Raw genomic sequence first — 26,592 nt, 5'->3', positions numbered from 1 at the left:
ACTCATCCACCTTCACCACCTCTACTCCCTGCATCCTCAACATTCCTCTATCCTCCCTCTCATTCACACACCTATATTCTGTCTTAGTCCTGCTGACCTTCATTCCTCTTCTCTCTAGAGCATATCTCCACCTCTCCAGGGTCTCCTCCACCTGTTCCCTACTCTCACTGCAGATCACAATGTCATCTGCAAATATCATAATCCACGGGGACTCCTGTCTGATCTCATCTGTCAACCTGTCCATCACAATTACAAATAAGAAAGGGCTCAGATCTGAACCTTGATGTAATCCCACCTCCACCTTAAACGCATCCGTCACTCCCACTGCAGACCTCACCACTGTCGCACTACCCTCGTACATATCCTGTACCACTCTTACATACTTCTCGGACACTCCCGACTTCCTCATACAATACCACAACTCCTCTCTAGGCACCCTGTCATATGCTTTCTCTAAATCCACAAAGACACAATGCAACTCCTTCTGACATTATCTGTACTTCTCTATCAACACTCTCAAAGCAAACATCACATCTGTAGTGCTCTTTCCTGGCATGAAACATACTGCTGATCACTAATCATCACCTCCCTTCTTAACCTAGCTTCCACTACTCTTTCCCATAACTTCATGCTATGACTGATCAATTTAATCCCTCTGTAGTTGTTAAAGCTCTGCACATCACCCTTATTCTTAAAAATCAGTACCAAAACATGTTTTCTCCATTCCTCAGGCATCCTCTCACTTTCCAAGATTTCATTAAATAATCTAGTTAAAAACTCCACTGCCATTTCACCTAAACACCTCCATGCTTCCACAGGTATGTCATCTGGACCAAGAGCCTTTCCGTTCTTCATCCTCTCCATAGCTATCCTTACTTCCTCCTTGCTAATCCACTGCACTTCATGATTCACTATCCGAACATCATCCAACCTTCTCTCCCTCTCATTCTCTTCATTCATCAGCCTCTCAAAGTACTCTTTACATCTGCTCAACACACTCTCCTCGCTTGTGAGTACATTTCCCTCATTATCCTTTAGCACTCTTACCCGCTGCACATCTTTACTAGCTCGGTCCCTCTGTCTAGCCAATCGGTACATGTCCTTTTCTCCCTCCTTAGTGTCCAACCTTTTATACAACTCGTCATACGCCTTATCCTTAGCCTTCACCACCTCTCTCTTTGCCATGCACCTCATCTCCTTATACCCTTGTCTGCTTTCTTCATCTCTCAGAAAATCCCACTTTTTCTTCGCCAACCTCTTTCTCTGTATACTCTCCTGTACTTCTTCATTCCACCACCAGGGCTCTTTGTCCTCCCTCTTTCCAGATGTCACACCAAGCACCTTTCTAGCCATCTCTCTTACTAGCTCTGCTGTAGTTATCCAGCTATTCAGTAACTCTTCACTGCCACCCAGTGCCTGTCTTAAATCTTCCCTGAACATCACCTCACAATTACCATTTTTCAATTTCCACCATTTGATCCTTGGTGCTGTCCTCACACTCATCCTCCTCTTCTTGATCACCAATGTCATCCTACAAACCAGCATCCTATGCTGCCTAACTACACTTTCCCCTGCCACCACTTTACAGTCTCCAATCTCCTTCAGACTGGCCCTTCTACATAAGATATAATCCACCTGTGTGCATCTTCCTCCACTCTTGTATGTCACCCTATGCTCCTCCCTCTTGTTAAAATACGTATTCAACACAGCCATGTCCATCCTTTTCGCAAAATCCACTACCATCTGACCTTCTGCATTCATTTGCTTAACACCATACCTACCCATCACTTCCTCATCCCTTCTGTTCCCTTCACCAACATGCCCACTGAAATCTGCTCCAATCACCAGTCTCTCGTCCTTGGGTACAGTCATCACCACTTCATCCAACTCACTCCAAAATTTTTCTTTCTCATCCATCGCACACCCAACTTGTGGAGCATATGCACTAACAGCATTCATCATTACACCATCAATTTCCAGCTTTATAAACCTCACTCTATCTGACACTCTTTTCACCTCCAAAACACTCTTAACATACTGTTCCTTCAGGATAATGCCTACGCCATTTCTCCTCCCATCCACACCATGATAAAACAATTTGAACCCGCCTCCGATACACCTAGCCTTGCTCCCCTTCCATCTGGTCTCTTGCACACACAACATACCTACCTTCCTTCAGTCCATCATATCAGCTAGCTCTCTCCCTATACCAGTCATACTGCCAACATTCAAAGTTCCGACCCTCACTATCACAGTCCTAGCCTTTACCTGCCTTCGGCCATGCCTTCTGCCTCTTCTCCTCCTTCGGCCAACAGTAGCCCAATTTCCGCCATCACCCTGTTGGCCAACAGTACTGGTGGCGGTCGTTGTTAACCCAGGTCTCGACCGATCCGGTATGTATATGTGTACTTTTGTCTGCATGTATGATTTGGCAAAAAAATGTTTGGAATTGGTGCAACTCTTGAAATAGGGGCATGTCTCTTTAAATGGAGTTTATTTAAATGAACAGGAAATTGCATGCCTTTGCACTGATGACACTTTTTTTGCAAAACCGAAAGCAAAATAATAAAAATATATATCTCAATCTCTTAGTGCAAGAATTAGGGATTAACCCAAAATTAATGAGGAACATAAACAAAAAATCATGTGCAGACTTTATTGCTATATACTTAGAAAATTTCTAGAATAACAGTTTTAGCTTTGGTGGTGCTGCGGTAGCGTTGTCACCTCACAGTAAGACATTGTCCTGTTCGATTCTCAGCTAAAGCATCTTCTGTGTGGAGACATGCGTGAGTGGACGTACCTTCGTTGAAGGTTATACGTCAGGGCTGGCAACTCGGTACGTAAAAATCTACTGCCAATCATTAGCAGACCAGAGTTCCGCTGTGGCGACCCCTAACCGGGAAAAGCCGAAAGATACAACAACAACAACAGTTTTAGCACTGATATGCATTTTCTGAAGGAAATTTGGGTCAAATATCTGTCATCATTAAGTAATTGCAATCCTCAATGGTTTGCCAGAAAAATAACATATTTTACATGGCACAAACCAAAAAATATGACGCAAAGTCGGCATTCAGTAAAATCAGGGCAAGTTTCTATTTTGCTTCACACAAAGACTGAATATTCCAACTTATTCCATACAAATGTGCACTAGTCCTGTAAAGCCAGACTTTAATATGGTCAAAGAGTAAAAGGGTGATTTTTTTTCATCCAAAGACAGACCATCCCGCATTTAGTGACTATAACCCTCAGTGCCTTGCCATAAAACCAGAAATTTTAGGAGGCACATGCCAAAACTATAAGACAAAGGCAAAAACATTATGTGAAATCAGAAAAACTTTCAACTTTCACACAGTCACCACAGAGTAAATATTGTAATGCACTTCATACAAATGTAAACTACTCCTATGAAGACAGATTTTAAAATGATTAGACAAGAGGGTAAGTTGCTTTCATCCACCAGCCAACCCCCCCGCCACACACAGTTTAGTGTCTGCAGTCCTCAATATGTTGCCATAAATACAAAGATTTTATAAGGCACAGACCAAAATATGCAACAAAGTCAGACTCTGTCTGCAAAATCAAGGAAGTTACAACTTTATCCCATACAAACAGTAGCCAGAAAATAATGTAGACTTTAATCTGAGCAAATAACAATACCCAGAAAATAATGCAGACTTTAAACTGAGCAAACTACAACCTGTTTTCATCAACAGCCACCATGCAGTCTTCCTAAACTGTTATACCGGATTCCTGCCAAGACAAAAAAGAAAATAATAATAGTTATCGCTCTTTACTGCATCCTTCTATAACAGCTGGCAGCTTTCCACTATACTACTTAATAACTGCAATGAATCATGGGGAGGGCAATAAGTAGAAAGTTGTACCACTGTGCGCAGGATCACCACAGGCTGTTTATGTTTTAAGTAATGAAATGTCTATTTATGTAAAATAAATTAACCTGACAAAATTATGTCAAATTAAGTAACTGGAAAAAGTTGTGCCATTGGACTACGCTGCCCATGTGCAAGTGGTAGGCACTGCAAGTATCAGGTATACATAGGAAATACTCACACTGTCTGTTTTAACACTTTTTACCAAAACCAAACATGTTTTCTTTCTTTCTTTACTGTCATTTGATTACAGAGAAAGTCTGATTGGGTATGAGACCATTTTTAGCGGAGGTCTGGGAAGAAAAGCACCAAAGTGTTAAAAAACATTTTAGGAATAATAATTTTACAGTATTTAAAAATAATACAAAAAAATAAAAAATAAAAACAAATACATTTAAATAAGTATACCAAATAAAAAAAAGAATAGATACAAGCTATATGCCAATGATTTAACAGTTAGAGAAATTTTAGCCAATTTATAGAGAAATTAAATGTAAGTTATTATAATGCAAACAGGAACTTCACTACAAACTGAGAGAAAAGCAGGCTTATGGTATATTTAGAGAGAAAGCTAGAGGAGAGGAATTAATAGAACTAAGGAAGTGAGTGAAAAAGGGAGAGTAAGGAGATATAAGGGATGAGTATGTTTTTTCCTCATTTTGGGATATAGTTTATCCTGGTGTTGAGCAAGAAAACAGCCAGCTTTTGGCTAGGAAGTCTTGCAGAATGGTTTTAAAGGATGGGTGAGAAGGTATTAACCTGGTATGAATTCAGACAATACTCAGCAGATATGATAGGTTTTGAACAGACATGAGTTTTTGGTCATTGGATTGTAATGATCTACTGGGAACATAGTTATGTGGATTGTTATTAGTGTTGGACAAGGCAGATAGTTTCTGGATAATTTTATAGGTGATAATACGCTGTGTATATGTTAGTTGATGAGGTAGTTCTAACCAGTTTGGGATTTTTCAGTGCTATACATTGGTGGGTTCTGAAAGGAGTATTTGCTGCAAATTTAGCATCTTTGTTCTAGTACTGTTCAACTTCTGATTTTTGGGCCTGAAGGTTAGTAAAGATGGGAGCACCATAAAGAAATGTGGGTAAGAGGTAAGTAGTTGCAAGTATAGCTTTAGTTACAACAGCGAGAACGTTTTTGTCTCTATAAAGCATTCTTAGTTTTTGATGAGCTTTTCTTATGCAGTTTGAATTTATGATTATCACCCACTATCATCTCTAATAATTTGCTATTATAAGCAATTTTAATGGCTGTATTATTAAGAGAGATGTGTTTAAAATTTGTTTTTTCATGGCAGAGGGATTTTGGGGGAAAAAGTAGCAGTTTGTTTTTTTTGTATTTTTTAGGCTGCAGCATGAGTTGTGAGTTACAAAGCCATGTGTCAGTTGCTGTTAAGGTTTCCTGAGTAATATTTTGGAGGTGTGCCACGTTGTTAGATGTGCAAATGAATGTAGAGTCATTTGCATACTATATTAGGGAGGCCTGTTTTATAGATGTTTGGAGAGTGCTGATGAGAATGTTAAAAAGGAGGGGGACGAAGAATACAGCCTTGTGGTACAACAGTGGTGACTGGGAGTTATGGAGACAGGGTGGAGTGCCATTTTACTGCATAATACCTATTGGATAGGTAGCTTTTTAACCATATAAGTATAGGCTGACAGAGACCTAATGAAAACATCCGAAGTAGAAGTTTGCTGTGATAAACTGTATCAAAGGCTTTAGACAAGTCTAGAAATAAGAAGGAGACTAGTTTGCTGCTATCTCTAGCTTAACTGACCGTATCTATATAGGTTAGAAGTGCAGGGTTATGGAATGGAACTACAAGAAGGATGGAACCCATGTTGTGTGGGGAACAGGGGGTCTTTCCTACAGGGGATATTGACATTGTTAACAACTGTTATATGTTCAACATATAAAACTAAAATGAGTTAGCAGTACTGAACATAAAACTTTTTTTTTAATTATTTTGCTGGCTGGCCAGGACTCCCCTGTAGCCGGCGGCCTCAGGCATACACCCAAATTGTTGATTTTATAATCCTCCACTGGCAAACACATCTACAGCATTATTCCCAACAAAGAAAACATTTTCATATACTGAGAAATAAGATTCTACATTGACATCTGGTGTAAAGAAATTCCATCAGTACCTTTCAGGAAGAAGACTAAAGTTGGTTACAAACAATAAACCACAGTTGATGAGCACAACTCGTTTTCTACGAGTTGCAGGTATACAGAGATCGTCTATGACTACCAGACTGAGTACAGTGTCTAAAAGACATGGCAATGCTGGTGGTCTCTTAAGAGTTACATTACCAGAATGTGCTCATAAAACAGATGAAATGACTCAGAGTAAAAATGCTCTCACAGAAGATCATTTTCAAGAAATTTCAGTGAAAGTTGGAATGACAGCAGTAAAGGCTATGCCCAACAGAGAACTGTTAAGAGTATTAAGCTTTGTGATATCAGGCTGCCCTTAGAATAGATGATAACTAAAATTATATCACAAAAGAAGGCATGAATTACTGACTTAGAAAGGTAGTGTCCTATGGGAACTAGCAGTATTATTTCATGGAACATGATAAAAGCAATATTGGAAGAATTGTATGTTGAACCATAGTATTATAAAAAATGAAGACCCTAGCATGAAAGTTTGGTGGTAGCCAAAGTTAGATGAAGAAACTGATTATATGAGTAAAGAATGTGTATAACGTCAGGTGGCATAAAAGATGCCCAAACAAGCATCCTGCATTTGTGGAAATTTCCGGAAGGATGTTGGAAATGGCTGCACATATACTCTGCAGCTCCATTCATAAACAGTACATTCATGACGCTGGTGGATGCATGATCATAATGTCTGGATGTGTTTCATACGAAAGCCATTATAATATAGTCTACAGTCAGTATAGTGACTGCTCTATTTGCATAGAAGGAAAACGCCTTGACTGTAATCCAGCTAATCCAAGATTGTTTAGTGGCTTGCATGTCTGCTAGAGCTATCGTGGGGAAGGAAAGTAATGACGAAATGTACTCAGTTCAGGGAGTAAGTTGGGGAACATGCCGTCATTGGATGAATCCCTAATGAAGACTAGGAGTCACACGGGGGGGGGGTGCTGCCTACAATGGGGGAGGGGGCAGGTCCACAGGGACCATTGAAGAGCCTATCCTAAATTCCCAGTTGCCCTCAAGCACTGTTTAGTTAAGTGACTTGCTCAGGGTCAGGAGAAGACAAATGACGGCAAAAGAAACCAAATCCTGTACCCCAGGAGTTACAGCTCAAAGCCTTAACCCTCTACACCAACTGTTAACAGTTTCTGACATATTAAAAAGATGGATATGTGAGGAGAATGATAGGGCTTACTTCAAAACTCTTTTCATGTACTGAGCAGGTGACAGCTTCTGATCCACGCTCAGCTAACTCTTATACCAGGGAACTAATAGGCCATAGGGCTCTCACCTTAAGGAACAAACAGGCTCACTACATGGCTGGGAGGGACTGGCTCAATGGTGAAGAAAGACGGCAGAGCTTAAAAAGAAAGTCTGTATACACAGAAGATCGGTTATTACAGTTTACTTGAACATGGCTCTCTTTTTTTATTACAGTATAGAGTCATGCCTAGTTATACTGCAGGTCTGTCAGCTGCCAAATTACTTCTTACACACAAATTGAGCCTTTGCATGTTCAGCATGTTTGGCAGAGGAGTGGAAGAGTGAGAGAAATTCACTGTTATATTATTTTTCTAATTAAATATAGGCAAATTAATACAGTTTGTTTAAATTATTTACTTGAAAGAGTTACTTAATATTGTGTAGAAAATGTGAGACATATAGTGTGAATATTGAAAACTGGGATCTATTAAACTCACTATGTAGTAAACGTAAAGTGTTAGGGGGTGACAGTCAGGAAGTTAAGTATATGAACCATGTTACACAAGTTTCTCTGTATAAGGAAGAACATGTTTTTCCTGTGGTTAAAATTCTAAAAACTACAGAAGTACAAACAGAAAATATGAAGTCCTTCCCTGATGTTAATATTCAAACTGACATTGAGAAGATGAAACAGTATTCAAATGCTACTATCCAGACAGAAACTGAGATTATTATTTCTAGGTCCAGTGACAATGCCTTTAGTAATAATGAATAAGTTATCAACTTGTACAGAGAAACTTAGCAATATGCAGGGTAGAAAAAGAAAAGTGAAATTTCAACAGCAGAGTCTGTGAATATTTGTTCTGATTTGGATAGAAAAACAAAGATGAGCCTTTGGAGGCTGTTTACTTAACAAGTCATAGTTGTTCTGCTCCAATAAACTTAGAGTCTTCCAACTTAGAAGTTCCTTCACTGAAGGATACTAAAAAGAAAGACAACCTTATAAGACGTGAGCAAGTTCTGGTTATAGGTGATTCTATGTCAAAAGTTCTTAAGAACCTGTTGCCCAAAATAGGCAGGGGATGTGTTACAGTTTCCTTGCTAAGTGATGCTAGCATGAATGATACACAGCACTCACTAGAAATATTAAATTGTAAAAGGGTTAAGTATGGTATTGTGATTATAGAAGGCAAAACAAATGATATTAATACGACAAATCTAGACAAGTTTGAGGAAGATGTTAGAAAAATACTGATGTTATGTGATAATTTATGGCTTTTGTAATATTCTTCCAGCTACTTAGCATGGGGAAGTTTTGACTGACCAGAGCTATGAATTTACTAGTCTTGTAATAAAATTAAGTTTGCAATATTTTGTGAAACATATCAGTTTGTGGGAAGATATGTTATTTATGAAACATCTGTTTGGTTATGATAAGTTATACCCCTGTCATCAAGCTAACAGATTTTGAGCTGAAAAGATAAATAAAATCAGTGAAACTTTTTTAGGAAACTCTTAGTAGGGGAAATACTAATACAGTCTACAACAGGTTAGGATGTTTTATGGCCAGTGCAAGAAGGCTTTAATATTTTTTGTGATTTTGAGGCAAGGGTTATGGATGAAGGGGTCTATATCACATTGTCGAACTTTTAAAGACCGAAGATCATATGGTCGACACCATATGATCGAATTTTTAAACATTCGAATATTTCAACAGAAATCTTCATACAGTGCGGAATGAGAAGATTTCCCTTTCTGCACTGCAGTGCGATCTCGGAGTTGGTATATTTAATAAGCGGGGGGGTGTGGGTGGCGCAGGGGGGCTTGCCCACCTGCTTAAATCGTTCAGGTAGGTTTTTTCTTTGGTTTATTTATTTATTTATTTTTTTAATTACATTTTTGAACTTTTAAAAGTTTGATCATATGACGTTTGAACTTTTAAAAGTTCGATTATGTAATACACGTGTATAAGAATGAAGGATATGATGCTATTTTTAGAATGGAAACATGGTTTTCCAAAACTAAACAACTGATGGGATACTATACATATAGGAAATCTTAAGAAGGGGAGGTGTCTCATTGTATGTTAAGAAAAACTTGTCCTCAGGACCTATTTAAAAGGATTTGGAGCATGAAATTCTAGGATTAAGTATAAAAACAGGCAAATATCAATGGAAGGTTACCCCCTCACAAATGACAGAAGAAAGAGAGAATTTCATCAACACCAGTGCATGTTTATGTTAAGTGATTATGAAGTAATAGTTGTTGATCTAAATGCCCCAGGTGTGGACTGGGTCATTTATAATTCTAAATAACAAATGTCCTTTGGGCCAGTTACTGGAATTTACTAAAAATTGTAGAATACAGTTATTTATTGCTTGAAATAAATGTTTCTTATCATTTGTGCATTTCTTGGAATATCAAGTTAAAGTCAAAGAGACTTTTTTGTCCTTAAGACAGAAAAGAACTTTCTATAAACCTGACTATGTAGGAATTAAAACGGAGTTAAAATCTTGGAACTGGGGAAATTATTCATTGCATAAATCTACTTTGGAGTCCTAAAGTAATCAAATGTATAAATATGTCCCAATTGTGACTAGGTACAGAAGTGTCAGGAAATGCCCTTGGTGGTCATACATGCTGGACAAAGCAAAAATAAAGAATACTCGTTATTATGATATCTTTAGAAGGGGGCCAAATCTAGTAAATAAAACCAGATATACTATGGCAAGACAGTGTTTCAGGAAAATTAAAATATGAAAAATGGTTGGCGACTCATTCAGTTGATAATAAGAAAACTTTACTTAAATATAAAAGAAATTAATAGTATAAAAAACAACCTATCAATCTGACATTTTAATAGAACAAAATGGAGAGACACTGTCAGATCCTAATTTACTACCAACACCTTTTGCAGACAAATTAGCTGGTTTTCAGAAGTACTACTAATACCTATTATGACCTGAGTCCACCCAATGGGCAAGGACATGCTTTTGTGAGCCAAGGAGATTATATTAGTAAAAGCAATTAAATATATTAAACCTAGTTATGCAGCTGGACCTGATAGTTTAAATGGACATTTTCTATCAAATATAGCAGAGTTTATGCTTCTTAGTTTGCATTATTTGTTTCAAAACTCCTTAACTGAAGGATACGTTCTACATCTTGGAAAGAAGATGTTGCTGTGCCAATATATAAGGAGGGCTCTTTTAAATCAATTCACAGGTAGGTACTAGGCTATCGGCCCAAGGCCCTAAGTAAGCCTAGTCAGCAAGGTTCCCTTGCTTACACCACCCAAGAAAGTTAATTTCCTGTGCCCCTGTCGAGCAGAGCCACAGAAGTGATCCCTGGGGTGTATTTCCTATTTCCCATCCACTCATCAAGACCTTTTGGGTCTATATCAGATCATTAAAACGGCTCATTATCGAATGCCGTAACGTCGAACTGCAAAACCCGAACCCTAACAATATCGAAACCTCAAAACAGCTAATTCTTTCCCCTGGGAAAAAATTTGCTGTTCCGAGAAACACACACACACCAGAAGCGCACTAAAAAGCAGCAATCCACACACATACATTTAAAAGTTACATTTAACTTTACACTACACTGCACATACACTACTATCTATCCACTTACCTTAACCCAGACCCTAAAAATAAGGTCCGTCACTATTGCACACTCACCTCACCCGCCCCTTAACTCACTTAACCCGCCCCTACCCCAAATTCTCACTATCGTGCACTCGCCTCACCCGCGCCCTAACCCTAACTCACTTAACCCGCCCCTAACCCCAAATTTTGTCACAATCGCACACTTACCTGACCCGCGCCCTAACCCTAACTCACCCAACCTGCATCCTAACCCGAACATCCGCACAATCACACACTTACCTTAACCCAACCCGTAACTTTCCACCGCATCACTGAAAACAGCGACGCCATAACAGCCAACCGTATTCTTTCCCTAGGAAAGAATTTGGTTTTGTGCACGCTGTTTTCAGCATTCACGATACTGGGTTCAATATTAGATAATTCTAAATTCTGCCGTTTCGATGATCTAATACAGACTTAGATTTTATTGAACAGTGCTAATGAGGAACTTTGCTTGACATAGCTGGGTAGCCTGTTCCAGAGTATAGGAAGTCTCTGGGACAAGAATCTATCCCTCCACCACCATGTCCTGTTTATTGTGGTGACAAGGTTTAAATCCCTAGAGCGTGTAGCTCGGAGGGATTGGGATTTCTTTAGGTGTAGCATGTCCAACAGCTCTGGGTTTAACATAGCTTTATATGTTAGGCAGAGATCTCCTCGGAGTAGGCGATATGCTACAGAGTAAAGCTGGAGTTTTTTGAGATGGTCAGTGTAGGGCATCTGTTTGAGGCCAGTAATCCTCTTTGTGAGGTACTTCTGTGGCCTTTCCAGCTGCTGCAGATGTCTTGTGAGGTACATTCCAAAAGGGGCGTTGCACTCTATAATGGGTCTAATGAGTGCCGAGTTGAGGGGAACAATGACCTCTTTTTTCCTGGATGAGAACCCTTTTGTGATGAGGTGCGCCACATAGAAGGATTTCCTGACTACTGTGGCAATGTGATTATCAAAGGAGAGACTACTGTCCACCTGGGTCCCAAGATCTCTTATCACACATTCGGCGTTAAGTAGACTGCCATTTATGTGGTAGTTCATGAGTAAAGAGTTTTTACCAAAGGGGATGACAATGCACTTTTTGGCATTGAGCTTGAGGCCATGCCTCTGACATCAGACATCTGCCTTCTGTAGGATGTCCACATCATTTGGGGACTCAATTATGGCTCCTAGCTTGCAGTCATCTGCAAACTTCGTTAGCCAGAGGCCTTCTGTGTTAGTCTGTACTTCAGAGAAGTAGATACCAAACAGGAGAGGTCCCAGGACTGAACCCTGTGGTATTCCACTTGTCATTGGTTTGAAGTCAGATTTGGAGTCTGCAACTTTTACACTGTGGGTTCTGTCAGTGAGTTAGCTGGCAACCCATCTTGTGACGTAGAGATTTATACTTAGTTTAGTGAGTTTAGCTATAATCCCAGAATGAGGGATGGTGTCAAAAGCCTTGGCGAGGTCAAGATAGGCTGTGTGATCCACATTACCCTCGTCTACGGCTTTGGTGACTGCCTCAAAGAAGTCGATCAAGTTCAGAAGGCATGATCTGCCTTTCACAAACCCGAACCGGGTGGGGTTCAGAGTTTGGAGGTTACCAATGTCTTTGTTTATGAGTTCCATGATGATACGTTCCATGGCCTTGCAGACCAGGCTCATCGGGCTAATAGGGCAATAGTTCCCAGTATCAGTGGTGACTCCCCCTTTGTGGAGTGGGATAACTGTTGCTGTGCACCATTCAGTGGGCACAAAGCCTGATGTGAGACTATGATTGAACATGGTGCTTAGGTGGGGAGCCAGTTAGTTCTGAAGTTTGTGTAAAACGCAGCCTGGGATGTTGTCCGGTCCCATGGATGCTGTGTTTTTGGTTTTAGAGAGTGCAGCTTTACCTGCATAGATGTGATTACAGGGACTCTGCATCCTTCCTGTATAGATATTGGCCCTTTAGGGCGTGAGAGGGGGGTAAAGTTAGCATTGAACCTATCTGCCAGGATGTTGGCAATATCAGTTGGTTCTGTAATTTTCGTATCGTTGTGCTGCAACTCAGAGCAGATCTGGGTGTTACCACTGAGATTCTTGACATAGCTATAGAATGCTTTGTGGTTGCCCTTAGAATCAGTGGCGATGTTGTTTTAATTTTAGACCAATTAGCCTTATCTGTACATTAGGAAAAACTCTGAACTATTTTGTGTGATTACATTGCACAGACTGAACGTTTGGGGCAGATATTAACCATTATGGCATTCTTGTCTAAGCAATATAGTCAGCTTTTCCAAATGATCTGGGAAGCCATGATTCAGGCATTACCGGTTGATGTGGCATATTTAGGCCTTGCAAAAGCATTTGATTCTGTTCCCCACAGTCAAATACTGCCTGTAATGAAAAAGGCTAACTCTGATTTTTACTTTATTAGACGAGTAAGGGAAGGTTGAAAGGCAGAAGTTGTAGGGTTACAAAAAGGGTGCCTTTTCTAACAGTAAGAATTTGAAAATGTGAGTTCCTTAGGGGACTGTTCTGGGACCTTACCCGTTCTTTTTGCGTCTTACTTTACTAGGGGTAGGACTTGGGATAGTAAATTTGTTGAAGATACTAAAGTATATCTGTGCAAGATCAATTCAGCTTACAAGGTTTTCTGGATGTTTTACAGCACTGGTCTCAAACAAGTTGTATTAATTTTAATACTAACAAAACAAAAATTGTTCATTTTGGACCTGACCATTTTTAACTACCTTTAGTGTTCAAATATCACTGTCTTGAAAAGTGTGAGCTCTACAAAGGACTTAGGGATACTGACAGCAACATTACCTTTGATGATAATTTAAGAACTGTTATTGGGAGATGTTATTCAGTAATAAAAAGACATTCTCAGCTCATTTGTAAGTTCGGACATGTCTACATTAACTCCTTTCTATAAGCCAGTGTTGAGGCCTCTTACGGAATATTGCGCTTCATTTTGTTCTTTCAACAAGACTCAAGTTAGATGGTTAGAAAGTAGACAGAAGTGTTACACAAGGTAGACTGCACAACTAAAAGGTCCGAATTGTATGACAAGATTAGTAATTTTTATTTTCTGTTAAGTATAGGTTGATAATGGGAGATTTAATCCTGATGTACAGGTGTGCATATAATGATGGACTGGCTGTGAACTTACGAGTCGAAACAGAAACACAGAAGACCTCTGAGGATTCCAAGTTTTAATATTAAATAAAAAAAAGATCTTTTCATTGTCAAGTTGGTTTTCATTGCAATGAATTGCCATTTAGAATAAGGTATGCCAGTAGTTTAATGATTTTTAAGAAACAACTAAATGATTGGGTAGGTAACCAGGTTTATGATTCTTCTCTTATAGGTGGCAAACTTTATGAAGGCCGAAAATGGGATATTAAGCTTGAGTAATAAAATATGGAAAATAATAAAACAAGAACAATCGTGTAGGCAAATTATGGGAAAAAATGACAGTGGTATTTAGAAAAGTGTAACATTAGCACACAGATCCGTGGTGATCATTTCCTGGTGAAAAAGTGTACAGTTTGAGTCAACAGGCTGGGAGCAATATCTCATTTAGTTGGTCAGTATGTGTTAGTGGCCACCTAGGAGCAAATGTCTATAATGCTGCTTGCTACCGCCCTGTATGTTGCAGAGCAGTCTATAAGCATCTGAGACACCATGACCTCCACAAAGAGGGAACAGTTAGCCGCTACCAACTGACCAGATACAGCAAACAGGAGTTAGGAGAAATGTGCTGTCTTCATACACAATCAAGGGGGAATGCATGGATGGACAGAAAGGATCATGTAGCATTAATAATCCTTGCTACAGGGACCATTCAGGGTCTGACAGGTAACAAATTAGAAATTTTGCAGGCATCAGCCTTGTAAATCTTACATAACCTCCTTAACATGATGCTGCAGTATGTGGAAGAGTATACTTACTTCCCTGGGACATTAGAGGAGAGAAACACTAGTATGCCATCATTCCATGACACAGCTCAATTCCAGAAGTCCTTTGGGTCACCGACTGCACTTATGTAACTGTCAAGGCCCCACCTGCCCCACCTGGCAAACGATACATCTACCAGAAAGGTTTCCACTCCGATTGTCAAGTGCTGTGCAGTGCACAAGGTATTATATACAATGTGCTGTTGTTACCTTAGCACAATATGCCAACATCTGCTCAGCCTCAAGCCTTCCACTACTTCAACAAGTGACTCAAGATTCCTTAACTTCAATAGAATTATGGCTAAAGGCTCATCAGCTATTCCTAAACGCAAAAAAAAAAATAAAACTTTTCACACCCTGATCTCTTTCAACAACCTGTATAGCCTTTAATATTACTTCAACAAACAACACTAATATAGAAACTGTAACTAAAGCCAAACTACTAGGAGTCTAGGAGTCATAATACACAATAACCTGAAATTTGACCTGCATATCACCCAGGCCATCAAGAAAACTCATAAATAACAAGGGTTTTCTCTATCAAAACAAGCCCTACCTTACAGATTCGTCAAGAAAATCCTTAGCATCATCTTACCTTCTCCCCTCCCTTCTCTATAAATCACCCATACTAACCAAAATTCAAGCCACTCTGCTAAATAAATTAGTGGCATGCTTTACAAAATAACCAAGTCTGCAGATAATGCATCCTATCATACACACAACTGCTTAGCACTAAAGAAGCTACTCTGGCTAAAACTACCTAATCACCTTACATTCATTCAACTTCAAATTACCCAAAAAATAACACACCAACCACATACTCAAGCATTATTCCCCACCATGCTGCCTTCACTCAGGTAATCAGAGGCTATTAATATAGCTTCCACATCCCATAATATAGCTGGGACTCACTGCACCAATCTTCTGTGACCAGACAGTGGAACTTCCTGCCTACTGCACTATAACAGGATAGCTGTGCACCTAGCATTAAGCACAACATAAAACAGTAACTCGACTCTTCTTGGCTCTGTTCTTGTTCACACCTTGACTGACTCTCTCTCTGATCTCTAGACGATCCTCAGCCCATAACTTTCCATCTCTCCTACCTTATCCTGTAAATGTAAATAAATCCTATCTGTATTTATAACTGTATACTGCTTTTCATCACTCCTATGTAAATGAAATTTGTATATTGCTGTATATGTAAATGCAACCTGTTTATTACTGGATAACACTCCTACAGAAATCAAATTGTATTAACATATGTCTTGACTGTATTATCCACTGGATGATTCTAAAATCTGATTTCTACTGTTAAGAAACTGATTATTTTTTTCTTTGTAAATTCTTTCTGATTTTTGTAATCTCTAACTCTAATGGAGCTTTTTTCCCCTGGCCTCCACTGAAAATGGGCCTGAGTGCCCAGTCGGATCATCCCAGTAAACAAAAGGCAATAAAATAAATAAATAAATGTGCCTATGCACCATCCTGGCAGTTCCTATGACACCCACATTTGATATGTGGTGACTTTCTACAGAGTAATCTAGTTGGTAGGTACACACACTGCCACATACAGATACCATGATAGTCTGGTCCTGTAAATGCAGGGAGCAGACCACTCATAATGGTGTCTGCTGCTACATACTGCATGTGATGCTGGATATGCCTTGGAGCCGTAATTGTTTTTAGCACCTTTACTGAATTATCACATGTGACACAGGCAAACTTACACTTAATATAAAAGTAAATCAAACCATACTAACAAGTGTATATTTGCAAGATTATACATTATGTATACTGTTACACAACATACAATCTAACCAACATTAAATAAATTAATTCCTGCCTTCTCTTAAACTCATTCCTCCTCCATAGCATTTTTCTGTATGCATTGTTCCCACAATTTCTATTTATTTTCTATGCAATTTACTCCTGCCTTTTTCTAAAGATCCCACTTCCTGTTCATTTACCTCTGCTACAATATTCTCTGCTTCAAGTACAGTTGGTTTAAATTCTGATTTCCATTTTCTAGCAACTTTTTTAGCAACCACCAGAATTAAACTTAACAAGGCCCCTGTGCTTCCTAGTGTGGAGGCTGCTCCCCCTACACCCTAGTACTTATAGTACATATACCAGCCCTTAGGTTGCATCATCATGGGGAAAGGGGAGATCCCCAATATACTAACAATGCGTACTTCCAGGAAAAAAGCCAGGTAGTCACATAGTAGAGGCACAATAATGAGTGTCAGCCTTTCAAGGGCATACCTCCTGACCTCAGTTTTACTAATCTATGTGACAATCAGCAGTTTTAGGTATTGGCCAACCTTATAGAAACCAAGTTCTCTCTTTCTGAGGAGGTGAACCAGAGCAGCCTGCCTTGTGCATTTTTATTAGAAATGTGTTGATTATAAGACTATCTGTCAACAAAAAGTACAGTTTTGTACCTACCATAAATGTAGATGTTCGAGGATCCACATTGCTGCAGTCCTAACTATTGGGTAGTCCGCTGTCCAGTCGGCCCGAATACCAAAGTATATGGCTGACGTCGGTCAGGGCGCATTAGACTGATGTCAGTACGTCAGGGTACTAATGCGCATGACCGACGTCATATCCTCAGTCTTTTCTTGCCCCAGATGTCAGAAGACCCTGAAAAGATAAGGCCAAAAACCAAAAACTCCCAAAATACCTGCACCAAAAATATATATATACAATATATACACAATCAGCAGAATATAACCTCACCTACACAACCACCCCTAAACACAGAGGGGAAGGAGGGAGGGTAAATTGGACTGCAGCAATGTGGATCCTCGAACATCTACATTTATGGTAGGTACAAAACTGTACTATGTTCTTCATTCCACATTGCTGCAGTCCTAACTATTGGGTAGAATCCCAAAGCAGAGGTAAGGGAGGCTGGCAAATCATAAGGAAGCAGGAACTGACAACATGCCTTGCAAAATAGCTGTGGCAAAACCAGCCCTAGACTTAGAGTAGAGAGGAAGGTGATAATGCTTAGAGAAAGTATGCACTGAACTCCAAGTAGCTGCCTCCAAAATATCCTTAGTTGCCACCCCCTTAGAAATGCTGTGGAAGTGGCAGTAGCCCTAGTGGAATGAGGCCTAATCCCAGCTGGAATCTCCTTGCCATGATGGGAATAACAAAAGTAATGCAACACCCAATCCACCTAGAAATAGTTTGTTTTGACACAGGCTTGCCCTTTGAACTCAAAGCAAAAGAAACAAACAACTGCTGAGACTGCCTAAAATCCTTAGTCCTGCTCAAATAATAACGCAATAGCCTGTGTACATCTAAAGTGTGCAAAATCTTTTCCCCTTTATTTTGGGGATCTGCATAAAAGGTAGGCAAATGAATAGTTTGGTTTAAAGCCACACTAGAAACCACCTTAGGCATAAAGGAAGGATTAGTGCGTAAAGATACCCTATCCTTATGAAAAATCAAAAAGGCTCCACTGCCATAAGGGCCTGCAACTCAGAAACCCTTCTTGCAGAAGTAATGGCCAACAAAAAGCAGTCTTCCATGACAAGTATTTCAATTCAGCAGTAGCCGAGGCTCAAAAGGTTGTAGAGTAAGTTTCTCCAACACAAAATTGAGATCCCATGCAGGAGTAGGAGCTCTACGTGGGGGTCTTATATTCTTTGCCCCTCTAAGAAATTGCTTGAACAAAGGATGCGAAAACAATGGTGGGTCACAATCATAGTGAGCTGAAATTGCTGCAGCATGAATCTTAATGGAAGAGAAAGACAAACCTTTGTCCAGTAACTCAGTAAGATATTGAAGAGCCACACTCAAATTTGGCTCAGTAATCTCCAAATTGTTTGCTGCACTCCAAAACAAAAATCTCTTCCATTTTTCTGCGTACACTTTCCTTGTACTAGGTCTTCTGGCTTCCATAATCACATTTAAAACTTGTTGAGGAAGCTGAGACCTGCTGTCTTTCAAAACAGAATATGCCAGGCTGTTAGATGTAGAGAGTGAAGCTTGACATTGAGCAGATGACCGTCCCTCTGAGACAACAGGTGTGGAATCAAGGGTAAAGGCCATGGAGGCTTCCTTACCAGACTCCTCAGTAATGGGTACCAGTGCTGCGGAGGCCAATCTGGAGCTATTAAAATCATCCTTGGCTTGTCTTGTCTGACCTTTAGAAGCACCTTTGGAAGAAGAGGCAGAGGTGGAAAGGCATACACATGAAGATTTTTCCAACTGAAAGAAAGAGCATCCACTTTCCAAGCTGTGTGATGAAATCCTTCGTGCAAAACTTTGGCAGCTGGTGATTTAGTGGAGAAGCGAACAGATCTATGTCTGGAGTTCCCCATGACACTGTCAATTTTTGAAATACATGAAGATCCAGTTTCCACTCGTGGGGATCCATGATTTGTCTGCTTAATACATCTGCTAAGGAGTTCTGTGCTCCGGCAGAAACCTTGCCTGAAGAGTTAGTTGCAGACTGAGCCGTCTCCCATAAAATCATTGCTTGTCTGCACAATGGGTAAGAATGTGTTCCCCTTGTTTGTTGATGTACCACATGACAGTTGTGTTGTCTGTTAGAATCAACACCTGCCCTGGAAGAAGTAACTCCTTGAAAGCAATTAATGCAAACTGAACTGCTAACATCTCTTTCATGTTGATATGTAGATGCTGTAGTCTGGCAGGCCACTTGTCTTGTATCCACTTTCCATTTAGATGAGCTCCCAAGCAATATCTGAGGCATCTGTCGTTAGAATCTGACTTGCCTCTGGCCGGGTCACAGAGAGTCCCTTGTTTAGGTGACATTCCTGAGCCCACCACAAAAATTCCTTTTGAATGCAAGGTATTATTTGAATGACAGTGTCCAAATCCTGGCAGTGCTGTGTCCACAGATTTTTGAGATACCATTGTAGCTTCCTCATATGCAGTTTGGCATTGGGAAGCACCAGAATACAAGATGCCATGAACCCTAAGGCTTGAAGGACTGTCCTTGCAGTCAGCCCGGACTGAAGAGATAGATGATGGAAGTAACTGATAATGAGAATTTCCAGCTCGAAAACGCAGATACTTCCTGCAACTTAGTCTTATTGGCACATGAAGGTAAGCTTCCTTGAGATCTAAAGTTACCATCCAGTGATCTTTGCCCAGCAGAGGTAAAAGCTGTTGTAACGTCAACATTTTGAACTTGGGAATGTCCAGATAAGTGTTGAGGATAGATAAATCCAGAATTGGTCTCCACGTGTTCCCCTTCTTTGGTACTAGGAACAGGCGAGAATAAAATCCTAGGCCCCTTTCCGGCACAGGAACTGACTGAATGGCCCCTATTTGGAGCAACAGAGAAATTTGCTTGTGAGCCTCTGTTCTTTGAAGAGGAGGAATGTCTGGCATGCCTTTGAAAGGAGGCAAGGTATGGAAATAAAACCTGTAACCGTGGTGAATAATATCCAGAACCCATCTGTCTTGGGTAATTAAATCCCAATTTTCTTTGAAAAGAGACAGCCTTCCTCCCAAAGGTGCTGCCAGGCGAGAACGAACTGGCAGCTGAAAAGGCAGGTCATTGGGTCTGCTTACGAAAGGACTGACCCCTGCCCTCACCAGAAGTCTGAGCAGGGGAACTCCCTGTCCTAGGCCTAAAAGAACCCTGAGCTCTGCCCCTACCACGTCTAGACCTACCCCTAGACTGGGAATCATAAGCAGGATAAGTCCATCCCTTAGTAGGCCAATTTCTACTAAACTTCGGAGGCTGCACCTGCAAAAATCTTTAACAGTTTGCATAGACTTAGCCTTGTCCTCCATTTTCTTCAAAACTGCTTCCACAGGCGAACCAAACAACACATCAGACTGTAAAGGAGCATCCAAAATCCTTGTCTTAACATGCTCAGCTAAATTCTGATCTCTCAGCCAGGCGTGCCTACGAAGAACAGAACCAGTGGCAGCCACCCTGGAGGAGGCCTGCACAGCATCAAAACCACACTGCAAGGAATGTTTACCCACCTGTTCAGACACATGAACTAAATCCTGCAACTCTTTACACTCAATACCCTCAGCCAGAGCATCCACCTTAGATTTCAACTGTGAAAGAAGATAATTCTGATATTTTAACACGTGAAACTGACAATTCAACGCCCTCATGGCTAAAGTGGAAGAAGTATACACTTTCTTTCCCCATCTATCCAAAGCCCTTGCCTCTTTATCAGGAGGGACAGGATTTTTAACAACTGAGGCCTTCACACCTTTAGGCCCCTGAGAGACAGTTTCTGGGTCTGCCCTAGGACTCTTAAAAAGATACTTATGAGCTTCAGGCACCCTATAATACCTATCCGGTTTAACTGGGGCAGGAGGCAAAGAATCAGGATTCAGGGAAGCCTCTGCAAACACATCTTCCACCACATTCAAAACAGGAGGTATAGCTAAAGGCCTATGCTGGGGTAAAAACAAGAATTCCCTAAGCCTTTTCCTGGAATCAGAGAAATCTTGACCTTCCCATTTAAAATGCTCCCTCATGGAATGCAGAGTCTCTGAAAATGAAAAATCCTCAGGAGGAGAAGCAGAAGGAGTAGAATCATCCACATCAGAATCAGAATAAGGAGGGTACTCCTGCAAGTCTTCAGCCAAGACTCAAGCCTCCGAGCATTGCTCAAAACTCTCAAACTCAGGTTCCACCCTAGGCCTCTTATCAGGAGGGGGCATAGAACCCCTAATCATAGTAATCAAATCCTCTGCCAGTTTAAGCATATGTTTCTTAGGCAAAGATCCTGAAGCACTAGGAGAAACTCCCACAGAAGCTAAACTTGGCCTGCCCCTCAAAGAAGCCTTGGAAACTGAAGGGGAGGCTCTAACCACCTTAGGAAGAGAGGGAAGAACAGCCACCTGAGAAGCCCCCTCAGCCTGGCCTACTTCCTGAGAGGATACATCCTGTAACAGTAAAGTCTCTCCCTGAGACTCCAAAGAGACACCTGGCAAAACCTCCGGCTCCACTGAGCCTTCCAAAGAACCGACGTCTGGGACTGTCGGTTCCTCCACCCTAGGCTTTGCTGCTTTATCTTTGCGTTTTTTAGCCGAAGCCGGCGTCGGAGCATCCGACGGCATTTTATAATTACAACGCTTCCCAAACACTAACCTTCTCTTAATAGTGCGTTTGTTAAATCTAGCACAAGAGCGGCATCCAACAACGTCGTGCTCAGGCCCTAAACAAGGTATACACAAAGTATGGTAATCCCTATGAGGTATCTGTTTCCCACAAGAAATACAGTTATTCACTTTTTCTGACATCCGGTTAAATACTGAGGCAAGAAAAAACCAAAATATTCCCCAACGGGGTACTTAGCCAACTTTGATTCGGTCTGAAACTCTGACTTCAGAAACTTTCAGAACGCCAACCTGCACTCGCAAAATTGCTTCTGCATCGGACCATGCGGCAAAAAAGACTGAGGATATGACGTCGGTCATGCGCATTAGTACCCTGACGTACTGACGTCAGTCTAATGCGCCCTGACTGACGTCAGCCATATACTTTGGTATTCGGGCCGACTGGACAGCGGACTACCCAATAGTTAGGACTGCAGCAATGTGGAATGAAGAACATCTGCGCTGGCACACAACTTTCCTACTCCTCCATCAACAACTGGGTGTCAACAAAGCCAAAGATGAAAGAAAAACACCAGGCTGGATTCATAAAAAACACTTACACAGTCATGTAAAGGCAAAACAACACATTTCACAAGGTGCTAAAAAACAGAAAAGAAACAGAACAAAGTCCATGACTCACATGTCCTGCATATGACTTATGTCTAAATCACAAATAACCACCTGTCAGGAACACCTACTACAGAACACTAGTTTACTGCCCCTAACCTTCTCCTCCACTGGCTAAGAAGGTTATGATGGCACCCTTTCAGGCTAATGTTGCTATCCCAGCATTGCTCTACAGAGCAGGTGATGCCTTGGGTTCACTCACCTACCTGGCAAGGCAGTGCCAGGCATCCATTTTGTATTGGGGAACCTTTCTGGAGTCTCTCAACTGGTGTTCCTAGCATTTCCTAAGCAGGAAGTACAGAAAGAAACTGGTCCCCTTCCTGCAAAGTGTGGGAACCCTTCTACTCTTGGTACCCTTAGAAGCCATGGTCACTTCACCAGTTGCCATCTATATGAAAACAGTTACAGATTTGCATTGTTACATGTTGCTGGAATCACATGACGTGCATCAATGAGCAGCAACACAACACAACACAACCTAATGCCACCTAGGTGCTGTACATTGCCGCACAGTATGCTAGTGTGGTGTTGGGGATTGTGAAACATGCTGGCCTACATATATGTACCCTGTACAACCCACTCCTCTGACTATGACTGCACCATAGCAGCCCAGGGGCAAGAGGATGACTAATAAACTCCCAGCACTCTATTTGGTCACAGACCTTTCTGCACATGCGCATTGAGCTTTTTAGTCATTAATGCATGTTCACAGACTGGCATGAGACTCACTGAGCAGGCTGGGGTGGGTACTAGAGTGTTAATTCTGAGGTTCACAGACATTTAACAAACTGTCTAATCCAGATAACTGTCATGTTATGAGTCTCGAAATTATGTGATAAAACAGCCACGGCCATTACAGTACTCACTGCACTATGGAAATTTGCTGCAATGGCAAGTGAAAGTAATCATGGACATTACTGATTTTACTCAGCAGAAGGAAAACCAGACTACAGCTGCTTTCATAACACTACATGAACAGTGGCAAGTAAAGGGAATGAGAGCTTAACAGCAGTACTCTTTCGTTGGTGTTGGGGGGAGTTTGTTTCATGTCTGCCTCCAGAAAGGGGGCTGAAGGGCATAAGCAGGTGCATGCTAGAGCTCTGCAGTACTTTTCCACAGTGCTCTACAGTGTAATGGAGGGTGTGTTGAGCAAGGGGACAAAGGCTATATGCATTTGGGAAATTAAGTATATGAATGTCAGTTTCTTTTTGGGATGTCTCCTTAACCAACTGGAGACAGCCATATGAAGAGCACAGGGAAGATTGCAATGCTGTATGATTGGAAATGCGGTTTAGATGTGGGCAGCATGTTCCACCCAGGTAGTGGCTGTGTGAGGTATAGCATGACCACTGTTATGCTGCACTGACTGGGAGGGTTTCCTTGCTGAAATTCAAAGACTCATTAACTGCGACTCCCATAATTATGAAAAAAAAGTAAGAAAATGTAACAGAACAACATATGTGAACATCCCTCTTCTCTTTTTAAAGTTGTTTTCTGCTTTCTTACATTACTTACTATGATTTTTTGTGAGTGAAACTGTATTGCATTTAAATGCTTCATGTACTGACACGATAAGATGCAATTATTTCACAGTAAATTCATTTTTCAATCACACTGGCAAAAGTCAACTTTGTGTTAGCAAATCATGCGTTGCTCTGCAGGACTTTACTGTACAGTACCCACACAGTTTGGCTCTTGACTCTGGAGATGCACTCAGAGTGGTTTCTGGTTACTTTTCACATTCTTTTTTGTGGGGCACTACAGGGTTCAATTCTTGGTTCCATGCTATTCAGAGTGTGCACACATCCATTTTGTGATATCATTAGAGGGAAGGGATTTAACTCATTCCCTCCAATGGAGCTCTAGAAGTTTGCACTGTGACTTCCAAGGAGCAGAGCCTAAGCTTTATGCTAGAATCAAATGATGTCCTCACATTTCAAATACATGTTCCTATCTTTGGAACAAGAAGGGTTACTAAAGAAGTGTAAATAGCAAACTCTTCAGCACAAACTATCTTTATAATGACAGTATTCTTTAGATTCTAGGTCTTAAACTGGAATGTATGTCACAGTAAACACAATAACTATTAACTTTGTAATATTTTGTAACCAACTTACAGTACCTAAGCAGCCACTCAAGTTACACATATACTGTCAGCAGCATTCTGATCACACAGCTGACAGCTTTCACAGGAGGTTAAGCAGTTCTTTCCATGCTACTTGGTTGTGCAGGCATTAAAAGACATGAAACTCATGACAATATAAACAAACATTATATGAACAACAATAAATATATCTTTATGTGCACTAGACAGAGATGAAATATTAATATAGTTGTTTGCCAACATTTAAGTTTTAAGATGAAATCATTTAATACTTTGTATGTAGCATGGTTTTGAAATTAATGCAAATATGAACGAGCAATATTTGACGCTTACGGGCGTCAATACGATACAACTGCAGAAAAACCCGGGGGTGTACTTGATTGTAATGAGTTAAGATATCAGTCTTATGCTGATGATACTAGATATACCTCTCTTTCCCTCAGAAGCATGTCTTCCTTGTTAAGACTTGAAGGAAGTTTATTCCCCACCCAGTGTGGGTTGCATTCACTTGTGAGACTGAGGCTATGCCTATTTATGACACACTGTGATAACTTACAGCTCCATAACTTACTCCTGTGGTTAACTACATGGATAATGAGCGGAGTTTGTCTCTTAGGTTTAAAATATTGGCCTAATTAAAAACAGTTTAGCACTGGATGTTGACTGTTGTTAAAAATTTATTTCACCTCTATAATAATTACCAAATCAATCACCTAATTCTATCAGATAATCTTTTAGTGGTTGTATGTGCTTTACTCACTTTGCACTTGGACCAGGGATGTCAAGAGGCATACTCACTGTACGTACTTTAGTACAGTGTTTGTGTGGAGGGGCTAGCACAAGGCAGGCACTAGGATCCAGTGGAAAAGCTAAAGAGGTGTCTTCTCCTTTAAGGAAAGACATATGTGTCTAGCACGCATGCTACCGTGGATGTAAACTTATTTCCCACTCGTGCACGCAATTTAAAATAGCCATTAGCCTAGTAATTTCCTATGAATAGTAATGGCAAATGGAGTGGGACACAACCCTCCCGAAATTATGCAGGATGTTCCAGAGCCATTCTGTGACTTTCATGCTACTTAGGTGAGTAGATTCCCTGATCGGAATTGCCATACTAAATTAAGAAGTTTTCAGATGGATTTATTTTATGTTAAAGGGACTATGACTTAAGATGCTATGCATGTATCAATTTAGGAGGTTCACAGTTGGTATCAGTGTTGTCTCCTCACAGTATGACGTTGTCCTGTTAGGTTCTCAGCTAAAGCGTCTTCTTTGTGGAGACATGCGTGAATGGGCGTACCTTAGTTGAAGGTTGTGCGTCAGAGCTGGCAACTTGGTACGTAAAAATTTACTGCCAATCATTAGTGGATCGGAGTTCCGCTGTGGCGACCCCTAACCGGGAAAAGCAGAAAGATGCAACAACAACAGTTGGTATCTCAATTATATGTGGTTATTAGGCTATAGGATAATATTCAGTCAGACTAAAGATTTGTATGTTAACGGACGGCAAGAGTTCCCCTGTAATGAACACAATGTCGTTATGATTTAGAAGTACCATTAATTACCAATCGACTTAGACCTTATCAATGTTCACTGGTAGAGTGCACCATATAAGTGGACTTGTGATTAACAAATTGTATATGCAAGTGCAGATTCTAATGAGCAAATATTGCTCTCACTTTACAAAAACATACCTAGTGTTGTTTCAGTCTTTTTGTAGGTTTTCCTAATTTCAGAAGAGGAAAGCAGCTGTTGGGCTTCCAAATGATTGTAGTTTTTCACAGGTTGGTTAAAAGTTAGGGAGATGCTGAAGGATCTCAGGCATTTTACTTATTACAGTGTAGTTTCAGTCCTTTTTGTAGGTTTTCCTGATTTCAGAGGTGGAAAGCACATGTTG

The 26,592-nt window shown here is 40.6% G+C and overlaps 1 protein-coding gene across 1 annotated transcript in view; it reads right to left on the bottom strand.

Moving 5' to 3' along the window:
- Window positions 1-26,592, bottom strand: part of LOC122800459 (E3 ubiquitin-protein ligase RNF14-like) — a 206,386-nt gene that overhangs the window by 147,307 nt on the left and 32,487 nt on the right. The gene's annotated exons all lie outside the window — the stretch shown is intronic.

The sequence above is a fragment of the Protopterus annectens genome, chromosome 4.part0 (genome assembly GCF_019279795.1).
Source record: "Protopterus annectens isolate FY-2018-M chromosome 4.part0, PAN1.0, whole genome shotgun sequence".
Lineage (NCBI taxonomy): Eukaryota > Metazoa > Chordata > Ceratodontiformes > Protopteridae > Protopterus > Protopterus annectens.
Note: the sequence above shows the minus strand (reverse complement) of the source record. Positions and strands in the feature narration are given on the sequence as shown.